Source organism: Alosa sapidissima, chromosome 20 (genome assembly GCF_018492685.1).
Source record: "Alosa sapidissima isolate fAloSap1 chromosome 20, fAloSap1.pri, whole genome shotgun sequence".
In the NCBI taxonomy this organism is placed as follows: domain Eukaryota; kingdom Metazoa; phylum Chordata; class Actinopteri; order Clupeiformes; family Clupeidae; genus Alosa; species Alosa sapidissima.
This window is the reverse complement of record NC_055976.1, coordinates 24,277,314-24,293,513: the sequence shown is the minus strand read 5'-3', so window position 1 is coordinate 24,293,513 and position 16,200 is coordinate 24,277,314.

Below are 16,200 nucleotides of genomic sequence, written 5' to 3'. Positions count from 1 at the left end.
TTTATCTTGAATAAATTATTGTGCCCTTTTGAAATTAGTTTGGCACAGATCCTGTGTTTTTATATTACCGGCGGTAGCCTATGCACAAGAGGGTCTGATGTACAGTAGCTAAGCCTAGGCTACATAACATCAGTGAAACCTTTGGAAACATAAAAAGACCCAAGTAGCCTAGGCTAAATAGTATGTGCTAGTATTTGAATTTGTTTTTAATTGGTTGGTATTGTTTTTACATTCTATTATTTCATATTTTTAGCTTGATAAATGTAGTTTCATCTGAGAACCCTGATACTATCTTAATGAAACCAGGATTTTATTTTACTCAAAGAGACACTATGAGGAGAAGGAAAGGGCACACAGACATCAGGCACTTCTTTGGTGCTAAAAGAGTAAGCAGGAAATATTATCACTAAGATCTACAAACAATTACATTAAAAGTGTAGGTGCAGTTAGGTTTTATACACTGTTCATATGTGGTTAAGGAAAGGGGTACTCAGCAGACAGGTACAGGATGAAAGCCGTGAGCAGGCCGCAGGGAGACGACAGGATATATAAGAACGATGAGATATTCTGTAGCCTACTGATTATCGCATGTTTAGACCTTGTGTGTGTTGCACAACACATGTTGCACTTGGTGATCACGGTGATGATTGATATGGTAGTGGACCATGATGGTCATAGAAGAAGTGAAGGAGCAGTACCCTCCAATTATGATGGGGTAATTCGCACTCTGGCCGCACCCCCCGCAACTCCACTTCCAATGTCACTGATTCCGAAAGATACGCCCGACACTTCTGCTTTTTATCTGGTGGTGGTGGAGTTGACCGGACATCTGAGGCTTCAGACGTTACCAATTCATCATCATCCATCGCGTCTGGCCTCTGAAAAAACTTTTAAGGCTAGTCTTCCTGGGCCTGGCCATGTTTGAACCGTCTCACTCATTTGTTAATTGTTTAACATAGCCTGTTCATTTAAAAACATAGCCAGAGGACGTATGATATAGGCTTACATATCAAGGCTTATTCTCAAATTCATATTGCATTAGGGGACGGGATTATTAGCCAATTTCAATCGGACAATTTGACCGGAGAGATTTAATTTTGTCGGACATTTCACTTTTTTTCCGGCCAATGTCCGGTAATTACCGGACAAAGGAAACCCTGGTATGTGTGTGCATGTGTATCTGTTTATGCACATGTGTGCATATGGAATGGGTTAACATGACCCCTGGAGGCAAACATATGCAAAAAATTGGTCGTCCTAGGCCCTACGGTTCTCAAGATATTCACAGATCAAAACGAAAAACGAGGGTTCCATGCTATCCATGTGGGGTTACATGCCCACCAAGTTTCGGAAGAAGACGGAAAATTTGCCATGCGAAAAAAAAAAAAATCTGACTAAACCTATATGACCGCTGCACAGCGGTCATAATAATTCCACCGATAAATCAGTGGGGATACGTTTCATTCGTTCATTTTCATATTTTTTTATCTGCAGTCTGAAGAAAATTACATAAAAGTAAAATCTAAATTTTATGTTTTATATTCCTCCCAGGGGTACACTATCCAGAATGTATGTCTGTACAGATTCTGAGCTGTATGTTACTTCAAAATACTCTGCATTGTACTTCAAAATGTAGAGCCAGGCACTTGGATCACAATCCTTGTGTACCAAACTACATCTGAAGCATGCATGTCATGTAACAATGTTCTCCGTCCACACTTCCATTGTTCTAACATTTTCCAAATGTTCTAAGCCCTGACATGTCTGAGAAGTGTTTGTTGTTATGGAAACCATGCACTATTCTATCAGGAAGTTCACAGGTGTGTTCAAATTCAGTTTTGTGGAAGCATTCCATTTTCATGGCAACCCTTTCATCCAGCTCCCCGGTATGTTGTCTGAGGACTACCACCAAAAGCTGTTTGCGAGGGTTCACATATGTTCACAAACGCTCAACTATGTTTGAGAATTGAAACGCACCCCCTGACCACGCCAGTGAACCTGACATCTTCAAATATATAAAGTACTGTCTTCGGTGGTGGTGAACACTAACACAGAAGGTGTACATTGAGAAGTAATTATGGATTTGCCTGGGATTTGGACAGGGCCTCAGACACACAGGGAGGATGGAGAGAAATAAAAAGAAAACAGAGAATGAAGAGAGGAAGTGAGCAAAAGGAGGAAGGAAAGAGGGAGGGGCCCTGCAGGATAGAAATGGAGTGACAGGTGACAGAGCCAATCAGGGCTGGGGGTGGATAATGACGGTGTCAGAGGTGACTATTAATGTTCTGGTCCTTTCACACTCTTCCTTTTTATTCACCTGCTCTCCTCTCTCTCTCTCTCTCTCTCTCTCTCTCTATCTCTCTCGTCTGGAGTGATTGTCTTCCGAGGTCGGGCAAATGAAGAAAAATCTCGTCTCCCTGTGACATATGCAGACGAGTGTGAGATGGAGGGTGAATTATAAATCACCAAACTGACACCGAGACACAGACCCAACCTTTTTACGGCCTCTTTCACCATCATCTTTTAACCACCCCCACCACACACACACACACACACACCCTACCACCATCAAAGACCAACACTAGCAAGGTCTTTGAGGAGTTCATTGTAAGCAGAGTGGACCTAAGAAAGAGATAAGGAAAAGGAAACCATAAGTCACACTTGCGAGAAGAACAATGGCCGCCACCCTAATGTTCACAGGGGACATAAAAGGCCAGGCGTGTAGACATTCTCTCCTCCCACAGATAAGGTCTGATGGTGAACGTCGGCATCTGCCACCCTCCAGAGAAATAGCGATTCCTCCGAAACAAAAAGAGAAGTGTTACACATTTTTCTTTTTTTTTGCTTTACTATCTGTTTCTTTTCTTCCTCGTGGCTGTTTTGATCAGATAGAAAATAATGGGGGGAGAGCCAGACTGTATTCTCCTTAAGGACAATATACCAGGGAGTGTAAAAGCTTCCATTATTCTCTGTCAGATGGAGGGGAAATGCATTAATTTATTGTAGTGTGCGCCTAGTGGAAGGGATTTATTTGTGCCAAGACTATCACGTAGTTATTTAACAACGCTGGTTGTCTATGGACTTGAAGATTATATCAGCTCTCTAAGACGTCCACACCTGTCAATTTAACATGACTGAAATATGTGATGTCAGTTATTGAAATCTGTGAGTCTGTCCCTACTCATATTCTAAAGACAACAGGTGCATGAGCAGCATATTGTTGCATTTGAGCAGCATGGCCCACTCTACTTGTTGGCTGTTCTGTGATGGTGCTGACCCCTCTCATATTGATGCACAACTGTTACAGCCATTGGTCAAGTGTTGAGTATATGGGGCGGAAGCTGCACTGAATACAACAGGAAAGCCCTGCAGCGCATAGTGAACACAGCTGGAAGGATTATTGGTACAGGTGCTTCACTCCCCTCCCTGAAGGACATTTACACCACCCACCTCACCCGCAAGGCGACCAAAATTGTGAGTGATGCAAGTCACCCCGCTCACAATCTGTTTGATCTACTGCCCTCTGGGAAGAGGTACAGAAGCCTGCGCTCCCGCACTACCAGACTCACCAACAGCTTCATACACCAAGCCATAAGGATGCTGAACTCTCTCCCTCCTCTCCCCCCTCCACCCTCAGCTACATAACATCCTGGACATTGGACCCAAAATGGCCGCCTGCACTACTCCACTTGCACACTTGCACACTTGTACACTTTACAACTGGTGTTGTTGTCCTGAAAACACAACACTTCTGCTGCTCTTACATAACTTGCACCACTATGCCACTTTCTTCTTACTTAGGTCAAACAGAACTACCCAAGCCTTTTATTGGCCTGAATTTGCACTAGTATTTTTATTGACTGTCTATGCACAATTTCAACCACATTTTGCTGCTCTTATTTTTTCATTATTATATGTGCCCTCTTATTTACTTATTTACTTACTTTTTTGTTTACTTGAATGTTATGTTTGTCTGTGGACCTAAATTGGTAAAATATGTCTTGTCTTCACCGTGGGATAGTGAGAAATGTAATTTCGATCTCTTTGTATGTCTGGAACATGTGAAGAAATTGACAATAAAGCTGACTTTGACTTTGACTTTGACTTTAAGCATTAAGTACGACCACAGTCCAGGTAGAGGGAGAGCAGCTTCACAGAAGAGAACTTCTGATGGCAAATTTGAGGAAAAGTTGGTAAACCACCCTTCTCACCTAATTTGAGGGTGCTGATTCTGAATATGTTGTTTACCAAGCTCAATTCTGAGTTCTAAGCCACATAATCAGCATTTTAACATAAAATAGCGATTTTCTTTGCTTATTTTTCCCTAAATTGGATTGATTTCAAAAGTAATCACTAAAACCAAATAAAATTGTTCTCTAAATACACTAAATACATGTTTGAGCATTAAAGAAACCATACTATTAATGTATTTAATGGGAACATGATTACAGTTAACATGTAATAAACTCGGAAATTCTAATCAAAACACAACCATATTTTTATTGCTAACATAGTCAGTCACTCATCTGGTGTTTAATGCATTTCATCACAATAACAAGTTGCACAGATAACCTTCAACTCAGAATATATCCTACAGTATGAACTTAGATAGCGGGAATAAGCCTAATGCAGAACTACATCTACCGTCAGTAACAACCGACAAGTAAAAAACATTTTACTTCTAGTAACACTGGATTTGGTATGTGTGCTTGCCTCTATACTAGAGCTTGATAATGAGCTCTTCTAATATGACATTGAGCAGCATCACTTGTTGGTGGTAGAGCCTCCGATCCTCGACATCTAGAAAACAGAGTGGCTCTGGCATAGTGTTGTCACGATACCAAAATTATGACTTTGATACAATACCTGCCATAAATATCTTGATACTCGATACTGAAACGATATCCAAATCCTAAAATATCTGGAAAAGAAAGGACGCAGGCCTCCTCCAAGTGTATTGAGTCATTTGTGTTGAATTTGGTGCACTTTTGGTCAATTCTGGGTTTTAAACTTCTAAACGTCCTACATAATTATTATTTTTGTAGTCAGTAAAATAGTAGTTTGTGTGTGATTAAGTCCTTTATTGTTTGTTATAGCTCATTTATATTGTGTGGTGTTTTGGCAATAAATTACCTTTAAATAGCCAAAGTAGGCTAGATCAAGGTCAGTGTTCAAATTACTGCATGCAAGTCACTTAATGCTATGCAGAAGAGCCTAATCTTTAGACCATCTGATGTACTATAGGCTACCCTAGTCCTTCCCGTGTTTTTGGGATTTCTTTGACAGTTGCAAAGGGAAAAAGTGAAGATAGTCTTCTTTGCTCCCAGTGTAATTTCAACCACTCAGGTCTTAATCAGATAGGCCTACACCATTATCTGTTGCAATATCTGTGTGCTGTGTGCATTAGGTCTATTTCTTTGATAGTTAACATAATTTGCTACCACATAACAAATACCAAATAACAATACAAACGTTTCTTACAACTTTCCTGCATACTTCTTAAATGTGCTGCAGTCAGATGGGTGTCCTAAAGACATAACTAGATCTTGAGCATCTATTACCAGTGTTGAATGAGCAGTTTTTGCAGTGATCACTACTGGACATTCCACATTGCTAGACAGCACTTGAGTGAGGATAGACTTATTTCCACTTAACAAATAACCATCGCTATCTGCAATAGCTACAGTACATTAATCAGTTCATAGCTAAGGATTTGTCCTAGGTCCACTTCCCTTTCAGCATCATATGCAGTAATGATGCACTGGAGAATGTTTCTTTTTGTTGCACTATAAAGGATATCTTGTCTAAATTGTTTTGGTGTTTCCAGCTAAAACAGTTATTCCCCAACAGATTAACATCCAGCTTGACTCAACTTCACTAACCCCAACTAGATCGGCACGTAACTTGGGCGTTGTAATTGATGACCGACTTAACTTCTCTGAGCATGTAGCTTATTGCAAAATCATGTCAGTGTATGCTTTACAACATTAGGAAGATCAGACCTTATCTGACACAAGATTCCACACAACGTCTTGTTTAAACCATGGTCATCTCCAAGCTGGACTATTGTAATTCACTATTAGTTGGCTTACCCGCTTGTGTAATAAGATCATTACAGCTGATTCAGAATGCTGGAGCACGCCTGGTCTTCAATCAGCCAAAGAGGACACATGTAACTCCTCTCCTAGTTACTCTCCATTGGCTTCCATAGGACACTGACTGGATCTGCTCCTAGTTATTTTAATTCAATAATCAATTAAAATAACTAGGTCTGCAGTCTTGCAGTCTTCTGATGAGTGTCTGTTATGTCGACCAGTCATAAACACTACTGTAGGTCTAATTCAAGACTCTTTTCCTCAGTGGTTCCATGTTGGTCGAATGAGTTGCCCAGTGGTCTCTGTTCCTGTGGTAGTTTTGGGTTGTTTAAGAGGGGTCTAAAGACATTCCTGTTCAACATGCACCTAGTTATTTAAGTGCTTCTTATGCGTTATGGTTTGTATAATATTGTTTTATTTCCATTAGGCTGTTGATTAATTTGACATTATTGTTTATTATTGATATTCTCCTTAATATAGTCTTACCATGTCATTGTTTTTTATATTATTGATTAAATGGACATTATTGTTTATTGCTTTTACCTCATTTTCATTGCTTATTATATTAGGCTATTGATTGAATTGACATTGTTGTTTATTATTGCTATCCTCCTTATTATAGTTTGACCAACACACACACTCCAGCACACTCTTCCATTTTTCTGCATGGCTGGAATTTGAATGATAGGAAAGAGCACTAGTGAGATGTTTTAACTAGGACAGCACAGTCTCCTTTACAGTAAAACAAATGTAGTGTAAATCCTCTGTAAAGACTGATAACTGTTCATAATAGTTAGTGAAAAAGTACTTTCTACAGAAAAATGAGCAGTCACCTACTATTCTATCAATTTATTATCAAGGAATCTATTTTGTTTCTAAACGTCATACTGAATTTTATTATTTCAATTTATATTTTAGTTGTAGCTTATTTTCATTTGCTTCTTGAGGGTCATTGGGGTAATTCCTGTCCTGTCCTACAACATATCTGATACATAAAGAGTATATAAATGCCTTATTTTTTGCAATTCTTATGATATCTGATGGCAAAACCAAAAAGTATGTGAATTATGCTAATTATGCTAATTAGCAAGCTTAAAACTCAAACAAAATATTTGAATTCAGCACCCTCAAATTGTGTAAAATAGCCCCTTTACTGACTTTTCCTCAAATTTGCCAACAGGACTTTTTCTGAACGTTTGTTAGCTATCTGCTCTGAGGGAGGGAGGGGTTGTGCATATGTAAAGCATGTAAACAGTGTAGCAGTAGGCTAGTGGACAGTACGTACACAAACATGGAGAAGGTGAAGAGGCAGACAGACTATACAGAGAAGTCTATCTCTCCTCTTCCCTTAAGTGAAGCATTGAACAGTTTAATGGCCCTGGGGACAAATTACTTTTTCATTCTGTCAGTTGTGCATGAGAGTGAGCGAAGTCTCCAGCTGATCAAGCTCTTCTGCTTTATAATAGTGCTGTGGAGTGAATGACATTCATTGTAAAAGATGCTGATCAGTTTGTTCGCCCAGCATCCTTCTTCTTTGTGCTTCCTCCCCAGCATACCACAACATAGAAGAGGACGCTGGCGACAACAGACTGGCAAAACATCCTGAGGAGCTTACTGCAGACATTGAAGGACCGCAGCCTCCTCAGGAAGTACAGCCTGCTCTGCCCTTTCTTGTAGAGTGCTTCAGTATTGGCTGACCAGTCCAGTTTATTGTCCAGGTGTAAGCCAAGGGCGTAGGTTTGGTCTCAGCTTTGGTGGGGACACATCCCCAACTTTCGATACTTTTGCGATTTTTTTAAATTTGATTCGGTTTGTGTGATTTGTGAGATCATTGACATCAGTGGCAATCATAGAAAGTGATGGTTGTCATAGGTTTCTATTTCATATTTTGGAATTCATATAAACTTTATATTGTTAATTATTTATAGTATTTTATGATCTGCATAATTACTAATAGCTAAATATATTTAGTAATTTGAATACATCACATTGATATTTAAATTATTAGGCTACACTTGTCTTTAATATCATCACATTTGTGGTGTGTAGGCTAAATCTAATTGAGTGCCTGTCACTTTAAGTAGAACTTTCAGTCTTACGGTTTTCGGCTAGTGAAAAATAGTTTTCGCAAGTGCAAGGATATGTGGATTCAATTAATCATGTTTTCTATGTCATTAGATAAAATAAATGTTCAAAAAACTAACAAGTCAAAGAAAATCTTACTGGGATGAGATCATAGAAGAGATATCTGGTGTCTCGCAATATTAATTTCTGACTATGACTATGGAAATGCAGCATAGTTTATCTTTTATTGCGCAGGCTACATTCACAAATACATTAGCCTAAATTAACAGAATATATGAACAAACGTCTCGGATCCATTGTTTATGGCGACTGCAAGATTGTAGCTCAATTAACAGTGAGTGATGGTGACTTAAGTATAAGTATATATACTCTTTTGATCCCGTGAGGGAAATTTGGTCTCTACATTTATCCCAATCCGTGAATTAGTGAAACACAAACAGCACACAGTGAGGTGAAGCACACACTAATCCCGGCGCAGTGAGCTGCCTGCATCAACAGCGGCGCTCGGGGAGCAGTGAGGGGTTAGGTGCCTTGCTCAAGGGCACTTCAGCTGTGCCTACTGGTCGGGGTTCGAACAACCCTCCGGTTACAGGTCTGAAGTGCTAACCAGTAGGCAACGGCCTGCCCCAAAAGGACTTCTATTCTGTGCTATAGCCTATGCGATTATCCGTGCGGCACACCCTTATTCAATATGACTCCTAACTTTGGTTGAAAGATTAAAGAAGCTAGGTTTAGCTATGGCAGTATCCTGGGTAATATCCTAACAGCTAATGTTATTTTACACAGTAAAATCCGCATTTTAAAAGCCTGGTCACCAGTTTGGCTAGTTATTTTGCCTACTTAGACTCATAATGAAAAAAAGCTTATGTCCCCTTTCTTCTTTTTGGGTGGCATAGTTGATCTACAAACCACAAAAAGGGGCAAACATGTGCATGCTGAAGGGCAAAGGGCATATCAACATGTTTTACTCTGACCTTTTATGGGGTATGTATTGGCAGACAGCCCTGGTAACTTACCGTTGTCGTTGACACACGCGCTCGCTTGACTACCTGTGCTTTTCGAGTGGATGGTCCTAAAAGGACTTTGGTATGTATATATACTCTTTTGATCCCGTGAGGAAAATTTGGTCTCTGCATTTATCCCAATCCGTGACACACAGTGAGGTGAAGCACACACTAATCCCAGCGCAGTGAGCTGCCTGCAACAACAGCGGCGCTTTGGGAGCAGTGAGGGGTTAGGTGCCTTGCTCAAGGGCACTTCAGCCGTACCTACTGGTCGGGGTTCGAACCGGCAACCCTCCGGTAACAAGTCCGAGTGCCCTCAATGTTCTTTCAAACGGATCTTCAGAAAGAAAGAAATTCTAGCCCATGTCTTGGATAACTTTTCATGTGGAATGAACATCCACAGAACTCTTTTAGTTGTCATCTTCTCTGTGGTGTTGGTTGTCAGAAACATTTTGTCAATGCTCTAAACTCTTAAACGAGACACACACACACACACACACACACACACACACACACACACACTCACTCACAGACAGGCAGACAAAACACACTAGAGTGCAAGAGACAACAAATCGATCAGGAGCAGAAGAAAGGACTCACACACCACGTCTCACATTGATTGACTGACTGACGTTTCAAGCATCATACTCTTCCTCAATCGTTTCCAGAGTATATTCTTCTTGTGGCTGTGCACATAGAGTTACCTAGCTATGATCCCCCTCAGCAGTAAACTTAGCCGTAGAGGTGAGATTTGTACACTTTGATGTGTCTTTAGACGGGAATCAAGAGGTCAAATTGTATGTGTTTCACGTTTTGTTACAATTGAGTAGACATTGATTTTCCGAGCGTGCGTATGTGCAACCCTTGGCGAAATTAAACGCCACCCAAACAGAAACAGTGGAAGCCTTGCTTTGTTTGAGCTAATATATTACATAATAACAAGATCAACAATCGTACAATGGAGACTGTCCTCTACACGCCCCCCTTAAACTATCTAAGCTTTGGATGGACAAACAGCTTACCAATTGATGACCTGATTGTGTTTCAACAATGTATTTCCAGTCATTATCATAAAAAGAGAGTTCAAAATACATAACAGGAAATACAATGCTTCTTGGCAGACAGTGTCTAGAGAGCATAATGGCTTTAGACTGGTATTTGAGTATTTCTTTCTCTCCTGCTGTTGCTTTCAATCTTCTCTCTCTCTCTGTAATCTATCCAATTTTCTTACAGCATGTTTTCTCTCATTTGTGATTAACAGCAACAGGAGAGTCCTCCTGGACATTCTGAATGTTCCAGTGAGTGAGTGAGAGAGATAGAGACAGAAGGAGAAAGAGAGAGAGAGAGAGAGAGAGAGAGTGCAAGAAAGAGAGGGAAGATGAGAGACCCCTATGGTCGCATTTCTGTTGCAGTGCAGAAACATGTGCTCCCGGTGCTTTGAGTGCCTGAAGTCACACCGCTTCTATTTTTAGACCCGCTCCCCTGACAGTAGCTGCTGAAGCCTGGACATAATGCTGTAGAGGCAAAAATATCGGCTGTTAATATGACCGCCATTGATTGAGGCTTTGCGTCATGCCACGGAGATGCATCAGAAATCTAATCTTTTTCCTTCTACCGGTACTTATTTCTGTTTTTGTCACAGAACAGCTTGGATTATTAAGAGCAGTTCTTTATCTCGGCATATATTGACTTTTTTTTTACTTGAAAGAGAGAGGGGGGCATGGGGTGGAGAGAGAAAGAGAGAAAGATCTTGTGAACTATGGGTTTGAGACAGGCCCGGCTGCTGTGAACCATTTGAGACAGAACCGGCTGCTGTCATTTTTAAAGTTCAATAGGAAACACGGGCCTGGAGGTCTGTGGAGAGACTTGGAGAAAGAGACTGTGTATTACAGACACTTTAGCTTTATTAGATTTCAAATGACTTTTTCTGCCCTCCACTCTGTTCAGAAGAATTCTGGTGGGGCCTAACCGGGCCAGCCACTCATGGCCGTTTTAAAAAGGGTATCTTTTCCGGTAATGCCTGTCAGTTGGGCTCTGCCAAGAAAGGGCTCAAAAAGACATTTGAAATGTATAAGCCAGGGGGGCCCGAAATTCCCCTAAACCCTATTGGAATTGGCATCCATTGAAATGGAGAAGCCATTCAAATTGTGCTGACATTACCACAGTCATAAGAGCTTTTATAATTGAAGACATGGAATAGTACTTTAATAATTGGAGGAGACAATGATCCAAAACAAATCCAAGTAATAGTTTCTAGTAGCAGACTAAAAACCAAGTCAGCCAAAAAGACATTTATTATAGAAAGTTAATACAACTGAGTAGGACGATCAAAGGGTCGGTGAATATGGTGTGTGTGTGTGCATGTGTGTGTGCTTGTGTGTGTGTGTGTGTGTGTGTGTGTTTATGTGCTGAATACCCATTCAGCAATTACCCAACAGGTATATTTTTGTCTGAGTCTAATTGTGCATATTCAATCTACGTAATAATCAGGTAATAACGTTCTCAGCAGCCATATTGTTTACATAGAAAATGCATAGGTAGGTCTATTTAGGTCTGTCACATAGAATAGCCCATAGAACTGGAATGTCATGTCAACAATATGGCCGAGGCGGTGTTTGCGAATAAGCCAAATTGCTTCTCTTCCGGGAGGCTATTGAGTCCAGTAACAATAATTTTACACAGAACTTTCATTCTTAGCTTTTGTAGAGCCAATCCAGAATTGGACGAAATGGTCAGTTGTTGGTCATTTTGTCAGTCAGCTGACTATCTGTTCAAAGTAGTCAGCTCTTTTCCAGGTTAATGAGCAATGTGGTGCAGACTGCTAATGGACAAAAGTCTGGCATAGAAGATTTGAGGTGTGTGTGTGTGTGTGTGTGTGTGTGTGTGTGTGTGTGTGTGTGTGTGTGTGTGTGTGTGTGTGTGTGTGTGTGTCTGTCTGTCTGTCTGTCTGTCTGTCTGTCTGTCTGTCAGGGCTGAAAGATGTGGCAGAGAACAGGTTAATTTGGAAGCACACTGAGACAACTCCACAGGGAAACAGAAAGAGTGTGTGTGTGAGAGAGAGAGCGAGAGAGAGAGAGAGAGAGAGTGAGAGAGAGAGAGAGAGAGAGAGAGAGAGAGAGAGAGAGAGATGGAAAGACAGAGCTCATCCCATAGTCTATCCCTGGCTTTGGGGGTGAGCATCAATCTGACTCGGGTGTCAGTCTGACAGTTCTCTATGTATAATGAAATAGGCGTTAAGTTCCTGGGCCTTATTAAGGTCTGCACAGTGCAACGGGGGCCAATGGTGTGATGCGTCGCACCAGGGGGACGTCAGCACTGCATGTCTCCAGAAAAGGTCAACTTTTTAAGCTTTTATGACAAATTACTCATGCTTAGCTCTTCCTCTGTGCAGTATTTCACAAGACACAAAACTGCTGACCTTGAATGGAATCATGGAATTAACTTTCCAGCTTTGTTTTCACTTATTCCTTTAAGGGAAATACACAATAATCCCAGCTATGTACATTATTATATTATATTATATTATATTATATTATATTACATTATATTATATTACATTACATTATATTACATTATATTATATTATATTATATTATATTATATTATATTACATTATATTATATTATATTATATTACATTATATTATATTATATTATATTATATTATATTATATAATATATTATATTACATTATATTATATTATATTATATTATATTACATTATATTACATTATATTACATTACATTATATTATATTACATTACATTATATTATATTATATTATATTGCATTATATTATATTATATTATATTATATTATATTATATTATATTATATTATATTATATTATCAGACATCATCCTGGCATTTCAGCATTGTTAGTCACTGATGCTCAGACCCTACCCCATAAAAAAATCCTTTCATGAGGAGAAACCATTTTTATGTTTCACTACAATTGCTTTTTGACTTATCTACCCTACTTGTATCTCAATTATTCATTATTCAGTGATAAACATGTCCACTGGCTGAGATAAATGTAAACATAAATGTACCCAAAGACTCCAAGCGAGGACAAGCCAGCAGCAGGGTTGTGTGTGTAGTGCACCCCCCCCCCCCCCCCCCACACACACACCTCCCAGAGTGCGCTTAGCTGTCGAGGAGGCAGTGATTTAGTGACCAGTGCCTCTCCCCTCGCAGAGAGAACCAGGAGCGTGGCTTGCTCCAGCACCTGAGGCCCTCCAGCCGGGAGGCCAGGTAAGATTTACGGCCAGAGGTATCAGATAACCCCCCCCCCACACACACACACAGACGCATACACACACACACACACACACACACACATGCACACACACACACACACACACACACACACACAGACGCACACACACACACACACACACACACACACACACAGACGCACACACACACACACACACACAGACAGACAGACACACACACACACACAGACACACACACACCTACACACACACACAGACACAGACACACACACACACACACACACACACACACACACACACAATGAGATCAGGTAGGAGGGATACAGGGGAGATGGTGGGTTTCATCTTAGTGTGGAGATAAACAGGTAAACCTTTCACATGGTACAGCAGGGAGATATGAGAATCTATGGGTAGAGAGTTCAGAAGTTTGATTAGGCCATGAGGCCTCAGGTGAGCAAGACTGAGGCTCATTTGAATGTTTTTTTTTTACAGTAAGTGGTCATGTTTGTGATGTGTGTGTGTGTGTGTGTGTGTGTGTGGTGTGTGTGTACTTGCGTGTGTAGTTATATATGTGTCCTTGTGCATATGTCTATGTGTCTGTGTGTGTGTGTGTGTGTGTGTGTGTGTGTGTATGTTTGAGTTGGTTGTTATTTCCCAGGCCGTCTGCATCAATAAAACTACTCCGGGATGCTTCCAGAGGTGCTCCAGAGCTCCAACAGCTGTTCGGTCTCTTCTGGCTTCAGAGATCCCTCTAACAGCTTTTCTCCTGCTTAATTAGCTACACATCTCAAAAGGGAACTGACACACACACACACACACACACACACACACACACACACACACACACACCTTTCCTTCTCTCTTTTCAACCTCTCTCTCTTACATCCACTCAGTGTCTCTGCTCTTCATATCACTTCACTGTTTCCATTCACTACCATCCCTCCTCTTTTTCTCCTGTTGATTCAGTGGCATGAAGTTTCTTGTGGCATTGTAGGAAAAGAAGGCAACAAACCAGTCCCACACCCATACTCACACGCAATAAAATCCACAATTCAGAGTGCATTAGACTGTGGAGACTGATGGATAGCTGAAGCCATTTCCAGCAGATGGGAACTCCAGGGAGTTGATGGGTGACGCTAAGTGGGCATCGAGAGCAGCCCGGCCTGCCATTCCCAGAGTCCCATTCGCCAAAACAGCTGCAGATAGATCTGCCAGTCTAGCTGCCCGGTTAATGCCAGCCAATGTCACACCTGGGGGAAACGAACAGGGCTCAGATGCCGCCACGAGTCTACTACAAGAGTCGAGAAGCGTGCAAGTGAGCAGCATCACGTGACTGAATTCCCGACCAAATGTCAAATTGGATATTCTGGCCAGAAGCCAGTTTCTTTATTTGTTTAAATGCAAAAACCGTCAGTTAGCAGTCAGAGCACATAGGCATTGTGTGTGTCTGAAACAGTGGTGTTTGTACACGTACGGCCCTGAGCCTTTAAAGGAACCTGCTGAAAGATGCATCGCCCTGGCAACAGCACTCTTAGCCAGAGGAGAGGCCAGTGGAATGGAGCTGCGGAGATGCAGATTCACTCACTGGAAAACAGGAGATATATGAGAGAGAGAGAGAGAGAGAGAGAGAGAGAGGAGACAGAGAAAGAGAGGGGAGATGAGAGAGAGAGAGCGAGAGAGAGGAGACAGAGAAAGAGAGGGGAGATGAGAGAGAGAGAGAGAGAGAGAGAGGAAGAGAGAGAGGAGACAGAGAAAGAGAGGGGATATGAAGAGAGAGAGAGAGAGAGAGAAAGAGAGAGAGAGGAGACAGAGAAAGAGAGGGGATATGAAGAGAGAGAGAGAGAGAGAGAGAGAGGAGACAGAGAAAGAGAGGGGATATGAAGAGAGAGAGAGAGAGCAGATAAAAGAAAGAGAGAGGAGTACAGGCCATTGGAAAGGAGCAGTGGGAGTGGAAATTCACTCCATGTAGAAGAGGTTTGGCGCTCCTTATTAAACGATTAGCATAGGTCACATTACATTTACATGTATTCATTTAGCAGACTCTTTTATCCAAAGTGACTTACATATGTCAACTATATTACAAGGGCCATTGTCCCCGGTGCAACTCGGGATTAAGTGCCTTGCTCAGGGGTACAACGGTGGAAGCCAGCTATTAAACCCACAACTTTTCAGGCTACTGCATGCTAGCCCAGCTCCTTAACCACTATACGCTATACTACCAGCAGCTCCTTAACCACTATACGCTAGCACCGTTCCATGAGCATCTCTCCAAGTTACTCTACAAATCATTATAGCACACCAAAGCAAAACCATCATGGTCCGTGTATCATTTGTTCATTTGATATTCAATTGAGAATATTGTTTTTTCATTATCTGTTTATGAATGTGACACAAACCAACAAATAATGCTTTGTTTTTCAGACATGATCAGATCAAAAGAAGAACGTTTAAAAAACGGCCTCAGGCCCAAAACATAAAAAGTATTTATTTTTTCCGATTTCTGTGACCTGTAAATCTATCCAAGTCACTTTCTTGGTCTAGACCTGTCAGTGCTCAGTGTTGCCAATTTAGTGACTTTGTTGCTAGATTTAATTTTGGCCATCCCATAGCGACAGAAAATATTGTCTAACAACTATGGCGAGAAATTGGGCACTTGCGCAACGATGGCAAACTTGGTTTAGTTGAATCGACAGAAAATCATCTCCCTTCTCATGCCTGTTTCGTTTATGAACATCACATTCTCCCAAAGCATTATAGAAGTAATGACTGGCCTATGCTAT